This window comes from Lacerta agilis, chromosome 2 (assembly GCF_009819535.1).
Source record: "Lacerta agilis isolate rLacAgi1 chromosome 2, rLacAgi1.pri, whole genome shotgun sequence".
In the NCBI taxonomy this organism is placed as follows: Eukaryota; Metazoa; Chordata; class Lepidosauria; order Squamata; family Lacertidae; genus Lacerta; species Lacerta agilis.
In genome coordinates this window covers 27732186-27746639 of record NC_046313.1, presented here as the reverse complement: position 1 = coordinate 27746639, position 14454 = coordinate 27732186, and positions in this window count along the sequence as shown.

Below are 14454 nucleotides of genomic sequence, written 5' to 3'. Positions count from 1 at the left end.
GAAGCAGCTCTCCAGAGTTTCAGGATGACGTCCCAGAGATGCTTGACACTGAACCTGGGATCTGCAAGCAAAGCAGCTGCTTCACCACTGGATCTCACTGCTACACCCCAGCTGGGCAAGGACCTTATCCATTGTCCATTGTTTATGCCCGTTGCGGGGAAACCTCTGGTCTGTGGGCCCAGAATCTCAGAACTGTAGAGTTGAGACCATGAGGAACATCTAGTCCAACCCCACGCAATGCAGGAATCTTTCACCTGAGGTGGGGCTCAAACCCATGGCCCTGAGATTAAGTGTCTCAAGCTCTGCCAACTGAGCTATCCCCAATGAGTTGTTCTGAATGTCCCACAAGGGTGTTTATTGACAAACAATTTTTAAAAATTATTTTTGATGTCACCTGTTAATCAGGTCCCTTTTATTTGCTGTTGACCTCTGACGTTTAGGCTGTCAGTTTCATTTCAGATTTTAAGTCTCAAGAGTTTTCAGCAATGCAACTGTGCCTCCTTCCATGCCCAAGGAGAGCCGCTTCCTCTTCCCGGACCTTATCAATATCCTTAATCTGCTCTCTCCTTCCACCTCCTCCCTTGTTATCTGTAAATACCTCCTTCTCTAACCTTGGCAAATATTCTTCTTGTTATTCAGTGTGACACACATTAGTGCCTGAATGCCCAGCCCAATTCACTGAGCCAGTTTGGAATACAGTGGTACCTCGGGTTAAGTACGCTTCAGGTTAAGAACTCCGCTTAAGAACAGAAATTGTGCTCTGGCACCACAGCAGCAGCAGCAGGAGGTCCCATTAGCTAAAGTGGTGCTTCAGGTTAAGAACGGACCTCCGGAATGAATTAAGTACTTAACCCGAGGTACCACTGTACATGGTGTGGTTTGCTGCAAAGGGCGCTCGCCCTTGTCTCCCTGGAAATATGGTAGCAGGAGGTGCCAATCCATTCAGATGCTTCCTGTCTATACATTTGCCCATTTCTGGACTCCATTCTGCAAATAGCCTAGCACCAAGGCAGCAGTATTTCACCAAGTTCTATCTTCCATACCCCAAGCTGCCATCCCAGTTCCTTGGCATGAGGTTAGCCATACACCATGAGTGAGGTGAGCAGAGTTCAATGGTTACTCTGTTGGTATCCAAGCCTCCTTGCTGGACAGGGAAGGCTTGCAATGTCCGGCCTGCCTCTACTGCCAGCATCCTTGGTCTAGGCAGGCACAGTAAACCTGTCCCTCTAGCACAAAACAGGGAGAAAGCTATACAATTGTTTAGCATTGAGCACCATGGGGTCCTGTTAGCCGTGCATTTAGTTTGGGGGAGTCTTTCCAAGCTGAACAAATCCTCCTGTTCCTGCTGCATTCTACTGGCACCAAACGCTCCTGTGAGCAGTTGGGCCTGAACACATCTTTCATATAGATTTGAAGGTCCGGGGGCGGGGGGAATGGAAAACTGCAACAGCAAACAGGTTTCCCACCAATTTTCTATACATGTACACACACTCGTCAACATTAGGACTTGGAGAGGGCATTAGAGGGCTTGACCCCTTTACCCACCTCAGCAGACCAATCCAGATCAGGGTCCCTGCTGCTATTTACATTGGAAGGGAAACTTCCATGGATTCAAAATGGTGAAAACAATTGCATAGTTTCCGTTTCTGGCAGCCCCCATCATTTTTGCTGGGCCTGACAGGAAGCTGCTATGCCCTGCAGGCATCCAGACCCAGAGTCTCTTGGCTAGCTCTGCTAATGAGGCCTTCGACTTGGGGGACGTGTGTTTTACGCCATGTTTTACATTTTTATGCCATGGAATTCACTAATTCTGCCTTTGCATTAAACCTACAGAAGCAATTAGAACAACTAAGCAACACCCTGGCAAACCTTCCCTTTCAACTCTGCTCTTTCTCATGTACAGGAATTAAGCTTCAATTTTTAAACAAACACTCCACAACTCCTGGAAGGGCTGGTACCTTGTACCACAAGGGTATGGTTTTGCATATGAGGAAAGAGACCCCAAGGGTTTTAGACTGTTTCCCTAGTGAGCCTGTGACTCATAAATTTAAAGCATATAACCCCCCCAACAATAATGGGAACTTAGTTTCCCCCTCAGCGCTATAATTCCCAGCACCAACGTTTCTGTTGTGAAATTCTCACACTAATTTCTTTTTCTTTTTGGTGCTCTTAAAACATGTGCAAGGAAGGTGTCCTCAGAACATTGTCAACATTGAATGTGTATCTTTGTGATTTGGTAGCGTTAACTTCAGTATTTCTCTGGCACAACAAGTTGGACCTCCCAACTCACCCGTCTCCTCCATACCTCAGCCTAGCCCTTGTTCAAACCAAACACACAGTCCAGAACACCCCTGCTGAACATGTGTGTGGTGAGGTCACATTCTTAGGGAATGGGAGTGGGGAGGCCGGGAGAGAGGGATTGGAGAGAGGTGGGGAAGTAACAGGCCACCAAGCGGATGTGCTAATACTATTATTGGCAGAAGTGCTGTGGAACCAGGAAAGGATGAAGTCACTTGCTTGGCAGCCAAGGGAAACATTCTGAGGGACAGACCTTCATGGTCAGCTTCTGAGTCCCATGCCCAGAGTGGCACCTGTTAACAAAGCACAGAGCTCCCCCAGAATACCACGCTGTTTCTGAGGGACAGCCTGGCTTTGCCATCATGGGCAGACAGCTTTGCTGACGAGTCTGGTGACACCGTAACACACAGTTATTTCATGCACAGCGTGCCTTTTCTCAATAGCTTCCCTGCTGAACAAAACAGGCTTGGTAAATGCTTATTTTGAGCCAGAACTCACCTAGGAACGGGATATTTTCATATCACTCATTAGTTGGGATTCATTTTTCTCTGCAACCGTAGATAACCTGAAGGGAATAATACTTCTGAGCAGGCTCAGAGTGCATGGAGTCACCACAGCCAGCCTCCGTAATGTTGGAAAACTGTTAAGTGCTTAGACTTTGTCCATCAGAGCTATGTCCCAGAATGCCACTTCCTGCAAATTAAGTGTGGTAGCCTTTCCCCTCCTCCCACTTCCGCCTTCTCCTCTAAGAGCCAGTCGCTTGTATGTTGTGAGAGCTCGGGCTGTGGCTTCATGTTTTTCATACTCTCCTCTAACTCTGTGAATGCTACCAGACTGCATCCTGGACACCATACAGACAACTTCAATAGCATTATGGCAGGGATAAGCACTGCTTTGACTTCCCAGCTGTTTGTGCCGCATCCTCAGCTAGGAACGCCTTTGTAATCTTGTTCTGGCTGCCTTCAAAATAGATCCCGCCTAAGACCTAAATGTTAATGATCCCATTGGTAGCCATCAATTTAATCAAAGACCAATGGTTAACAATACATATACACACATCCCAGAGTAGCCATGGATCCAAAATAAAAAAGGAACAAGCAAACAAGTAGAAGCTGTATATATTTTGCCCTTTTCTTCCTCTATTGTGATAAATGGTTGAACAATAAACATATCTATCTGTCTGTCTATCTGTCTTACATCCAGCTCCGCGAGGGGGAAAGAGCCACTTTTATAGCACATATGCAGAGGCTGCATTTCAGAGTGGCTACTTGGAGCATCTCAATGACCTGCTGCCCTTGCTGCTATTTTTTAAATGCCGCTCTGCTATCCATCCTCCTTGTCCTGCACGATGTGAGAGTCCTCCCAGATCTACAAATGAGCACAAGTTCCGTTGTCCCCAGGAGATGCCATGTCTTGCTTCATGCTTTGCTTGCTAGCAGATGGTGGCTTCAGAAAACGTGCAAGTTACACAAAAGTAGTTATCTGCTTCCACAAGGTGCTTTGCCTACCCAGGTGCATGCAGGTATAGGGGAGAGGGGAAAGCATGATGGTGTCCATCACGTTGAGTACATGTTGAGAACTCACTGCAAATCATAGCTTCTAGGCACGTAGACAAGGCATAAAACAGATCTCCGTGCAGGTTTTACGTCCGACAGTGTGCTCTGGGTTTACATCTTTTTGTATACCAGTATAGGGAACGTGACATGTGAGAAAAAGCATGAACATCTGAAGCGACAGCTATGTGATCAGCTCTTCTAATTAAAGCAGCTTGTTAGCCATTGAGGACTCCTTCAGGGATCACTCTTGGCACATCTTCAGTCTTATGTAGTATTTTACAGGTCAGTAACCCCAGAAAAAGGAAGCTCTCTTTACTGTAAACATGTAATACATATCCAAAAAAGCAACAGGCCAAAATTCTCGTTATTTAAATGTAATGCAGCCAAGTTTTTAAAAAGTATTTTCAAAAGGGAAATCTGCTAATTAACAAGGTACAAGGAGCATGCAGATTAGCTAGGGCTTGAATTTGAAGAGGCTGCAGAGGATGTTGTTATCTCCTAAGGCAACCAACCACAAGTGTAGCGCAACCCAAGCTGTTAGGACACACACAGAGTTATGGTATTTGCCTCCAGGTCATATTTGAACGTGTTTAGTTTTCCTATAAAGACCCTCTTTCAACTTCCTCCACCCTGAAAGGAAGTCTCCATGGAGACTAATAAAAAATAAATAAGCTTCCCTCTGGGAACCATTGTTTGCATTTAAAGAGACCATGGCCAACTCACATCAAGGCCTCCTCTTGAAAATAGAAAATATTTGTGAATCCAAAGGGGTGGGTGGGGGGAATCGTGCTTTGAAAACCCCAATCCAAATAGCAGGAGGCTTTCAGCAGGAGACACAAGCAACTTGAATATTCCAAGGCCTGGGGCCAAACTCTGCAGGAAACTATAGCATGTGAAGGGGCAGCTTGAATGCATATCCCTAAAATTAATTTAAGGGAAGATCCCATGAGATCTTTAGAGGTTGCTCCACCACCACCACCACATCATCATCATCATCATCATCATCATTTATTGGGTTTATATACTGCCCTATACCTGGAGGTCTTAGGGCGGTTCACAGAAAAGATGAGGGTGGTTCACAGAACTGGTATGCATGGCTTTATAAAGTGACACCATCTATGAGCTGGATCAAAACATACTGTTTATATGAAGTTGCAATCTGTATGATTTAATGTGTGGGATCCGTATTGTGAAAGTACTTTTGTAATGCCAGGAAATATAATCCTATGACGCACAGTTCAAAGGAACTCTGTAAACTCAAATCTTACTGTATTAAGAGGTCACATTATGATTTTATTTTATTTTTTAAAAGAACTAGGATGAGGGCATTTCATGTATATTTTAAAGAACCACAGAGGAATATTTAAAATCAAGCATCCATACAATCATTCAATATACTGGGTGAGGGGGTAACAGAGAGCCATCTACTTGGTTTGAACTAGCTAAAAATGGTGGGTCGTGTTAATTTCCTGTGATAATAGTGTGAGAGATGATGTAGTGGCTCAGATATTTAGCTTTGCGGATAAAGAGAATTCAGTTAAGAATCTGGAATAAAGTAAAACAGCATCTCATATGTCCATAGACTGGCCTTGCCATGTAAAGTCTCTGGGAACAAGTGACAGGCAGGTGAGCTGCCAGAAAAGATTAAAAGATTATTTTGTTCATAAATTGCCCAATGTTAGAAGTTAAGACCCTCCAAGTGTCCCTATTTTTCAGGGACAGCCCTGGATTTACAGAAGCCGAATTGATCCTGGAGTGTCCCGCTTTTCCTTAGGATGTCCCTATTTTCATCAGAGAAACTTTGGAGGGTATGGAGTTGTGCAACAGCTGAGCCAAGGAAATAAGTAACTATATACAACCTTTAGAAGACATCTGAAGGAAGTCCTTTATAAGGATTTTTTTTTTTAAAAAAACTGTTTAATCTTTTACTATGTTTTTATATATGTTGGAAGCCGCCCAGAGTGGCTAAGGCAGTGTTTCCCAACCCTGCGTCTCCAGCTTTTTTCAGACTACAATTCCCATCATCCCTGACCACTGGTCTTGCTAGCTAGGGATGATGGGAGTTGTAGTCCAAAAACAGCTGGAGAACTAAGGTTGGGAAACACTGGGCTAAGGCAACCAATTCAGATGGGTGGGGTATAAATAATGAAATTATGATGGTGATGGTTGAATAGGACATCCCTGTTTTCATCGGAGAAATGTTGAAGGGCATCGGGTGAAAAATGGGAGATAGAAAGATGTAATAATGATAATAATTTTATTATTTATATGCTACCCATCTAACTGTGGGTTAAACCACAGAGCCTAGGGCTTGCCAATCAGAAGGTCGGCAGTTCGAATCCCCGCAATGGGGTGAGCTCCTGTTGCTCGGTCCCTGCTTCTGCCAACCTAGCAGTTTGAAAGCATGTCAAAGTGCAAGTAGATAAACACTGGTAGGTACCGCTCCGGCGGGAAGGTAAATGGCATTTCTGTGCGCTGCTCTGGTTCGCCAGAAGCGGCTTAGTCATGCTGGCCACATGACCCGGAAGCTGTACGCTGGCTCCCTCAGCCAATAAAGAGAGATGAGTGCCGCAACCCAAGTCTGCGACTGGAACTAATGGTCAGGGGTCCCTTTATCTAACCTACATGGCATGAAGAAAGATAATGTATCTCGCAGTAGCCAAAATCTAAAGAGCAGGAGCAATAACAAGATGGGTGGAGGGCTTCCCAACTGGAATTTCTCCCTCAGCCATCAGAGCTGTCTTGGACTGGCCCTTCCCAATAGCTCTGTGGCTCATTACTGGTTCTGGCAGGCATAGGTGCCAACTCCCTGGGCACCCACAAAATTCCCCATGAAGGGACCGGACACCCACAAATTTTGGTGCCAGGGCCATGCACACTACATGGCACCCACAGCCCCGGGCACCCTTGGTTGCGGGGCCAAGCTGGCACTCCTGCTGGCAGGTCAATGAACTTCCCTCTATCAGCCCCCTTCCCCTTGCACCATGGGGCAATCAGCAGCCCATGTAGTTAGTTATTAGGTAGGGAGTGGCATAGCCCAGGCTGGCATTTCAGGGTGACATCAGTAAGAGCTGCTGGTAAAATGGCTGTGGCAACTCAAGACATTCTTTATGGCCTTTGCTGTCTTTCGTTCCTCCTACACAGCCAATATCTGTTTCTCACATGTACAGAGTTTTTCCCTCCGACATCTCTCCTCTACCCTTCCGTGACAGAAAGGCAATGAGGTTCTGCTTTTCTCTTAATTAAATTGGCTGCTGCTATCAGCGGGGTTTGTTAAGGGTGCAATGCTGGTTGATACAGGTTTTTATTTTTATTTTATTTTTTTAAAAAACCCACATAAAATTGCTTGCCAAAACACACCTTTCCCATCGCTTGCTTAATTTCATTTTCCTCCCCACAGGACGTTTCACAGAAGCAACAACAGCCCCAAACCCTAATAGCCTGGGCTGTCTTGTTCTCAAACCCTTCCAGCTGGAATGTACTGTCTGTATCTTCCAAAAAAAGAAATGAAGAGTAAAAACAAAACAAAATGAAAACTTCACTGTTCTAATGAAATGTCCAAAGATATATGAGAAATTAAGCAAGCAATTATGGGAAAGGTACACTGGTTTTATAATATATTTTACAGTTTGTATTAGGGTGGTGAGTTATGCATTGCAAATGGAAAAGGGGTGAAAAGGACAAACAAGGGTAAAATCTGCAAGCAGCAATTTTTATGTATAAGTGCACATTTGAAATAATTACTATAACTTAAGTAGAAACACAGGACATCTCAACATAGTGGGGAAGACCAGAACCCCAGTTGGCTTGTGTGTCATACTGCTGACCAGGAACTGAGATCTGTTGATGGGCAACTTCAGGGCTCCTGCTCTTCCTTCTTACAGTTCTTTAAACCAGACTCAGTTTGGCTGGCCCTCTGGTAGAGGACTGTCCTCTGCCAATATCCTTCAAAAGAGAGGACTATCCTATGTAAAACAGGACACCTGACCACCCCGATTCATACTTACCTTGTTTTTCCCAGAAGAAACGCCTGAAGTGGTGAACACCGGGGGTATAAAACACACCAGGGTCAAAAGAAGCCTCACTTACTCCAAAACGTTTTGGCACCTGAAATGGAAAATCGAAACATCACCTCTCAAAAGTAAAAACACAATAATTCACCAAGGAGCTGCAACCTAGCCAAGATTTAATAGTATTTTAAATCTGCTGCCCATGAAATCTGTTAGGGGAGTGGGGTGTGTGTGTGTGTGTGTGTGTGTGTGTGGAAGGTCTGTGTATGGATTGTGTTCAAGAACCACCAACAGCAATTGCTGGCTGAAACTGAGTTAATGCAGATGTAGCTCTGTTTAGCAGTATTGACTCTCGACTGCAGCATTTATGTTTGGATCCAAATGTATCTGTGTCTTGGACCTAAAGGGTTATGGCAGACTTTTTAAATCCAATTAACATTTTAACTCTTGAGTTTAGGGGGCTTGCTAAGCTTCCTCCTAATTTTGTTATTTTGGCCCTGGTGAACCAAGATCTCAAACTAGCTTCATCATCCACTTTCCAGTGTCTTAATAGAAGCTTTTCTCTAAAACTACACTTGCAACACTGGATTACTTTTATACTGCTTCTCAAATTAAGTGTAATGAGAGGGGTGCCTTTTGGTGCTCTTTATTGGGAAGACCTGTCACCACCATCACAGCAAGAACAAGGAATGCAAAGCTGCCCTTTCTGCATCCTCAAAACCCTCACGTTCTCTGTCTGGAATAGCAGTGCCTGTTCTTATTCCTTCCCCCATTCTTGGCATCAGAGAGACATGCTTTTCCCAGATGGGTGCTAATTTTTCTTTTAGCCAAGGTGATCTTGGAAAGATGCTTGTATACACCTCAAATTGCTCCTGGCTTTTCCAATTTATCTTGTTACAAATGATGTTACCTTTGCCAGCAGTTACTAGCATTGCCCACGGCTTTTCACTGGATGTCTTCTTGCAGCACTTTTGCCCTCCAAATGCGCAATGCTACAAATGTACCAGCAAATGATTGCTGTTCTGTTTGAGGCCCCTGCTTTTCAGGTATCTCCTTTTGTTATTTTAAACTGGGTGCTTTGCTCCCTATCATGTAAACGCTCTACAGCAGGGGTAGGCAACCTAAGGCCCGTGGGCTGGATGCGGCCCAAACGCCTTCTCAATCTGGCCCATGGACAGTCTGGGAATCAACGTGTTTTTACATGAGTAAAATGTGTTCTTTTATTTAAAATGAATCTCTGGGTTATATGTGGGGCATAGGAATACTTTCAGTCCCCCCCCAAATATAGTCCGGCCCACCACACGGTCTGAGGGACGGTGGACCGGCCCATGGCTGAAAAAGGTTGCTGACTCCTTCTCTACAGTACTCAAAAAATAAAAAATAAAAATTCTGCTGGTTTCCTGATCTGGACCATATACTGCCTTCCTTCTCTACCAGGGAAATCCTTTGTCCCCCACAATGCCAAAGATGTGCTGGGAATACTGCTAGTATAACCCAAGTCCCTTTCAGATCTTATTCAGGTTTACACTGGTACCTCGGGTTATAAACACCTCGGGTTACAAACACTTCGGGTTACAGACTCCACTAACCCAGAAGTAGTACCTCAGGTTAAGAACTTTACCTCAGGATGAGAATAGAAATCGCGTGGCAGCAGCGCACCGGCAGCGGGAGGCCCCATTAGCTAAAGTGGTACCTCAGGTTAAGAACGGTTTCAGGTTAAGAATGGACCTCCGGAACGAATTATGTTCATAACCAGAGGTACCACTGTACATTGCATGTGTGGAAAAGGAGAGGGGCAGGACAGTGCTTCTGGCCCTGTCTTGGACAACATTCCTCCTGCTAACCCTCTGCAGACCTTTGCTTGCAGAGCTCAAGGTCTTGAAAGGGGCACCAGTGTACTTACAGCAACAGCAGCTTCAGCTGCAGCTCTGGAAACAAAATATGGCCACAAAAGCCTCCACCAATCACCATGTCACTTGCTGATGTTGCCTTCACATGAGCCATGCTTGAAAAACACCAATAGTAAACCCACAGTTATGGCATGGATGCCACAGGGGCCTCTCCCACCCACAGGACACAAAATCTACTCTTCAGAATAGCTGACCATTGTCTACCACAGCCCAGGGGTCAGAAGACACCAGAATGTAGAATCCAGAGGTTTCCAAGGAGAAAAGTTTGAGGCCTGCAAGAGACCGAATGATTCAGGATATAAACAACATCTGGCTCCAAGGTCTGTTCCCCTCTCACTCCAAATTCCTCTTAAATCAGCCTTCATGAAGCTGGTGCCCTCCAGATGTTTTGGACTACAGCTTCTATCAGCCCCAGCCAGTACTGTTCTAAACTCTCCTAGGGGAGGTGACGGAATAAACATTTGTCAGAAACATTACAAAAGAAAAGGGGTGAAACCATTTCCCCTCCTAGGTCGAGAGAGCTGGTTAGGCCTGAACTACTGCAGTCATTTCTACAGAACTTCCTTACGCTATTTATTGGGCTTGTTCTCACAATGAGATATTGAGACGTATCATGTGAAGTCACCATTATTTACATTTTAATTAGGGGAAACGATGGCTGAAAGAGCAGGGTCACATATGAGTCAAGACCAGAAATGTATCTGTGGCATAGATTGGACTGTACACAGGTTTTCAAGACACGGGTCTCAGACCAATGCACTCATGTATCTTCATAATGTCAGTACTAAGGATAATTCCATAATATATAGTCTGTACTTTTTCTGTCAAAAAAGTCAGGTTACTCTTCAAAGACTGCCTGGAACATTCTGTCACTAAGAGAAGGGAGAGTACACAAGCTACCCAGAACTTAATATCCCTTTTAAAAAAAAACCCACCCTTAATAGTTTGGTAGTTTTGAGTAGCATTTGCACAGCAACTAGTGCAATATTTGCCTGCAAGAAGAGCTTTCAGGAAAAGGATTGCATGATTTTATTGGATGACGAGTCCTATATTCCACTGCATTTGGTGACATCAACGTTATTACTTCCCCAGATCCAACCAGTTCTGGTGGTATGGGAAAAACATGCCTAAACTGATCATAGCCCAAGCAGGCTGTGTAATGATAAAAACTTCAGTTGTCTTGAGTGGCCTCCTGGGAAGCAATTGTAAGAAAATACAGTCGTTCGCTTCTGCAAGAACCAGCCCAGAGGCATCTGCAGTCCATAGAAAGACAGTGACTATAAACTGCGTGTCAAGAAGAGGAAACTTCTCAGCTTTATTTAAGTCTTTTAATAACTCCTTCCTAGCTCCTAACGTCGGGCAGCCATAGTGATTACATGCAAAGCGCTGATGAACACATCACTTTCTTTGTAGCAGTTGCTCCCCAATTTCTGTCTGGGGCATTCTCAAGAAAACATAGGCCCCACAGTTGGCATATGGGCAACCAGCCAATCGGACAGGTTAAAGCTTTCAAATATTTGGGCCTTATTTTTCAGTCCACGGGGTCATGGGGTGCACATCAAAAATACGCAAAAGAAAAAACATCCCAAAGCGTCAAAACTTTGACCCGTTTTTTTCCATACGTAGGGTGGTAAACATATACCATCAGCCCTAGATGTTTTTCAATCTAAACCCCTAGCACAGCTATTATATGGGGCCCAAATCTGGACTGGTAACCACCTTAGCACTTTGGAAGCTGTTCAATCAAAGTTTTTAAGGCAGATCTTTTCTGTCCCGCCATGCGTCCCAAACACATCATTGCGACTGGAGGCAAGTCTTCCTTCAGTAGAAGTACGGATCTGGCAAAGAACTTTTAACTTCTGGCTCTGCCTAAATTCAACACACACACACACACACCAGTTTATTATTTCTAGTACTTCAAGACTCCCCTAAAAGCGCCTGGACTAAAACCGTTCATCAAAAACTCCTCTTCTGTGGCCTATCCCCACAACACCTGCTCACAATGGGCCCTACCAAAGCAAACAGTCTAATTGGCCAACGTTTAAAAGACATAGAGCAACAGAATAACCTGGCCACTATAAAGAAATTATGCTAGTTTTCCACCCTCCCATTTCGATTCTCTGGCTCCATAGCTGCATAAACTTATCATCCCAAAATACAGATGTGCCTTTACACTTGCAAGACTGGATGTTTTGCCATCTGCTGTACTTGAGGGTCGATTCCAAAAGATCTTACCTGAGAAATGACTCTGCCCCTGCAGAGATGGTAGTACAGAAACAGTGGCACATGTCCTCCTGTCTTGTACCCTCTACAAAGTACCCTCTGAGAAATGAGACCATCACCCCACTCTTATTAACAATCCCAGGGCGCCCAACCACGGCCATAATGTCCTTTCTTCTATCAGACCAAAATGAGCACATAACGGCTAAGGTTGCCAGGTTCATAGCAGGGAAAATTAGAATAAGGGCCACTAACTGATTGATGATTCATGATTTTAAAATGTGCTTTTATACAAAATTCTCTTTTCTGAATACATTGTAATGTTTTATTGTTGCTATGGCCATTGGCTAATGCGAATAAAGTTTTATCTCTCTCTGTCTGGGGCAGCTCCCAAATCGTGCAAACACGACTGGCCTGACACATTTCCCATGAGCAAAATCTGTAGTTTTACATGGCACCATCAGCCCATGTTCCAGGGAGTTACGTGGGGACCTGAGGAAAAACAGGCTCAAGCGGTTCCTGCTAGGGTTGGCAATAAGGAAGAGCCAGGGTTAAGGTGGGAACTACACCCTGGCGAGGTGTTGTGGGATACAGGAGAACATCAGCCCCAGTTCTCCACAGGACAGCCCCCAAATGGCTGAGTTATGAAGTGAGCATTTTAGCGCATGACAATGCTTATTTTATATCTCATGGATGGCAGTTCCACAGGGCACTGCAACATCCTTCTGGGTTAATCACTCTCTCTTGCTTGCCGCGATCTCAAGCTCGAGACTAGGACAAGCCCAGAGTGTCGATTGAGCGTTGACTGAGCATCTGGGCTCCTTGCTCTACAGCCAACTTCCAACGACAGGACTGAGCTTGCATCCATGCCATAGTGCAATGAACAGAAACTAGGGCAGGCTCAGGATATAATAGCAAGGCTCAAAAATCACAGCCCATGAGAGAAGCAACTTTACAAAGAAGCTTGAACACAAGCTTTACATAGACAAACCACATCCGCAGACTGGAGATGCTCTCTTGTTCTAAATTAGCTTCTGTCCCTGTGGCAGGTGGAGGTAAAGCAAGGCACAGCGTTTAAGGTTTAAGGTTTGGAAAGGACAAGAGCTGTGCAGCCGGCTCCTCCCTCCAACCCTCTTCTCTGCCCACGTTTCATTAACGTGGCATTAGCTGTGGGCGGCATTGAGGTGAGGAGGTGCTGCAGTGGTAGCAGTTGAGACGCCTTCCTTCTCTGTCTGTGACCGGCAGGATCAGCAACCAAGAGGTAAAGGGCCACAGGGATGGAGGGCCAAGAAGGGGTGCCCTGCAACACCCCTTAGGACACACTGAAGAGTTGTAGCGATCCTCTTCGCAACCTGCCAAATATGCTTAAAGGTAGAATTCAGGAGAAGAAAAGATCCATTTTCTGGGAAAGGGACCATGCTCGGGTTGTTAGTTGTGGAGGGACAAGTCAGTGTCTGAGATCAGTTTACAACCACCCAGTTCTAAATGTTGACATGAGGAGAGTCTTTTGGAGAGGACCTGTCAGAGAGAAGGAAGTAGTCAGAGAGAAGGAAGTATACAGAGGGAAGCTGCCTTGGACTGGGCCAGACCTTGGCTTACACTGACTGGCAGCAGTTCTCTGCGGTTTCAGACCAGGACCTCTCCCCTTTCTACTAGGATATGCAGGAGTGGACCTGGCATCTTTTGCATGGAAACTAGCCACAGCCCTTCAAAGCATAAGCTCACAGGGCAGAGAAGGTAGGCCATCTACAGGGTTTGTTGTTGTTTAGTTGTTTAGTCGTTTAGTCGTGTCCGACTCTTCGTGGCCCCATGGACCAGAGCACGCCAGGCACTCTTGTCTGCAACTGCCTCCCGCAGTTTGGTCAAACTCAAGTTAGTAGCTTTGAGAACACTGTCCAACCATCTTGTCCTCTGTCGTCCTCTTCTCCTTCTGCCCTCCATCTTTCCCAACATCAGGGTCTTTTCCAGGGAGTCTTCTCTTCTCATGAGGTGGCCAAAGTATTGGAGCCTCAGTTAGCTTCAGGATCTGTCCTTCCAGTGAGCACTCAGGGCTGATTTCCTTAAGAATGGATAGGTTTGATCTTCTTGAGTCTCCTCCAGCACCATAATTCAAAAGCATCAATTCTTAAGCCACCAGCCTTCTTTATGGTCCAGCTCTCACTTCCACACATCACTACTGGGAAAACCAGACTTTGCTATTTGGCAAAACAAATACAAGCATTGTCAAAGCAGGTATTGAAATGAATGACAGAAAGCTATCTGAATGAACAGTTGAGCAATGGGGAATGAAGCCAAACAACAAGAGGTGTGAGACCGGAGAGTTGGAAAGTTAGGTGGGAAAGGCACATCTATTTGTAAGTCTGAATATTTGACTCTATCTGGGTGGCCTTCTTGGGCATTAGGATCTGCAGAGGCTGCTCCCTTGGTAGTTCTGTCCTCCTCTGAAATGCAGGGAATGGC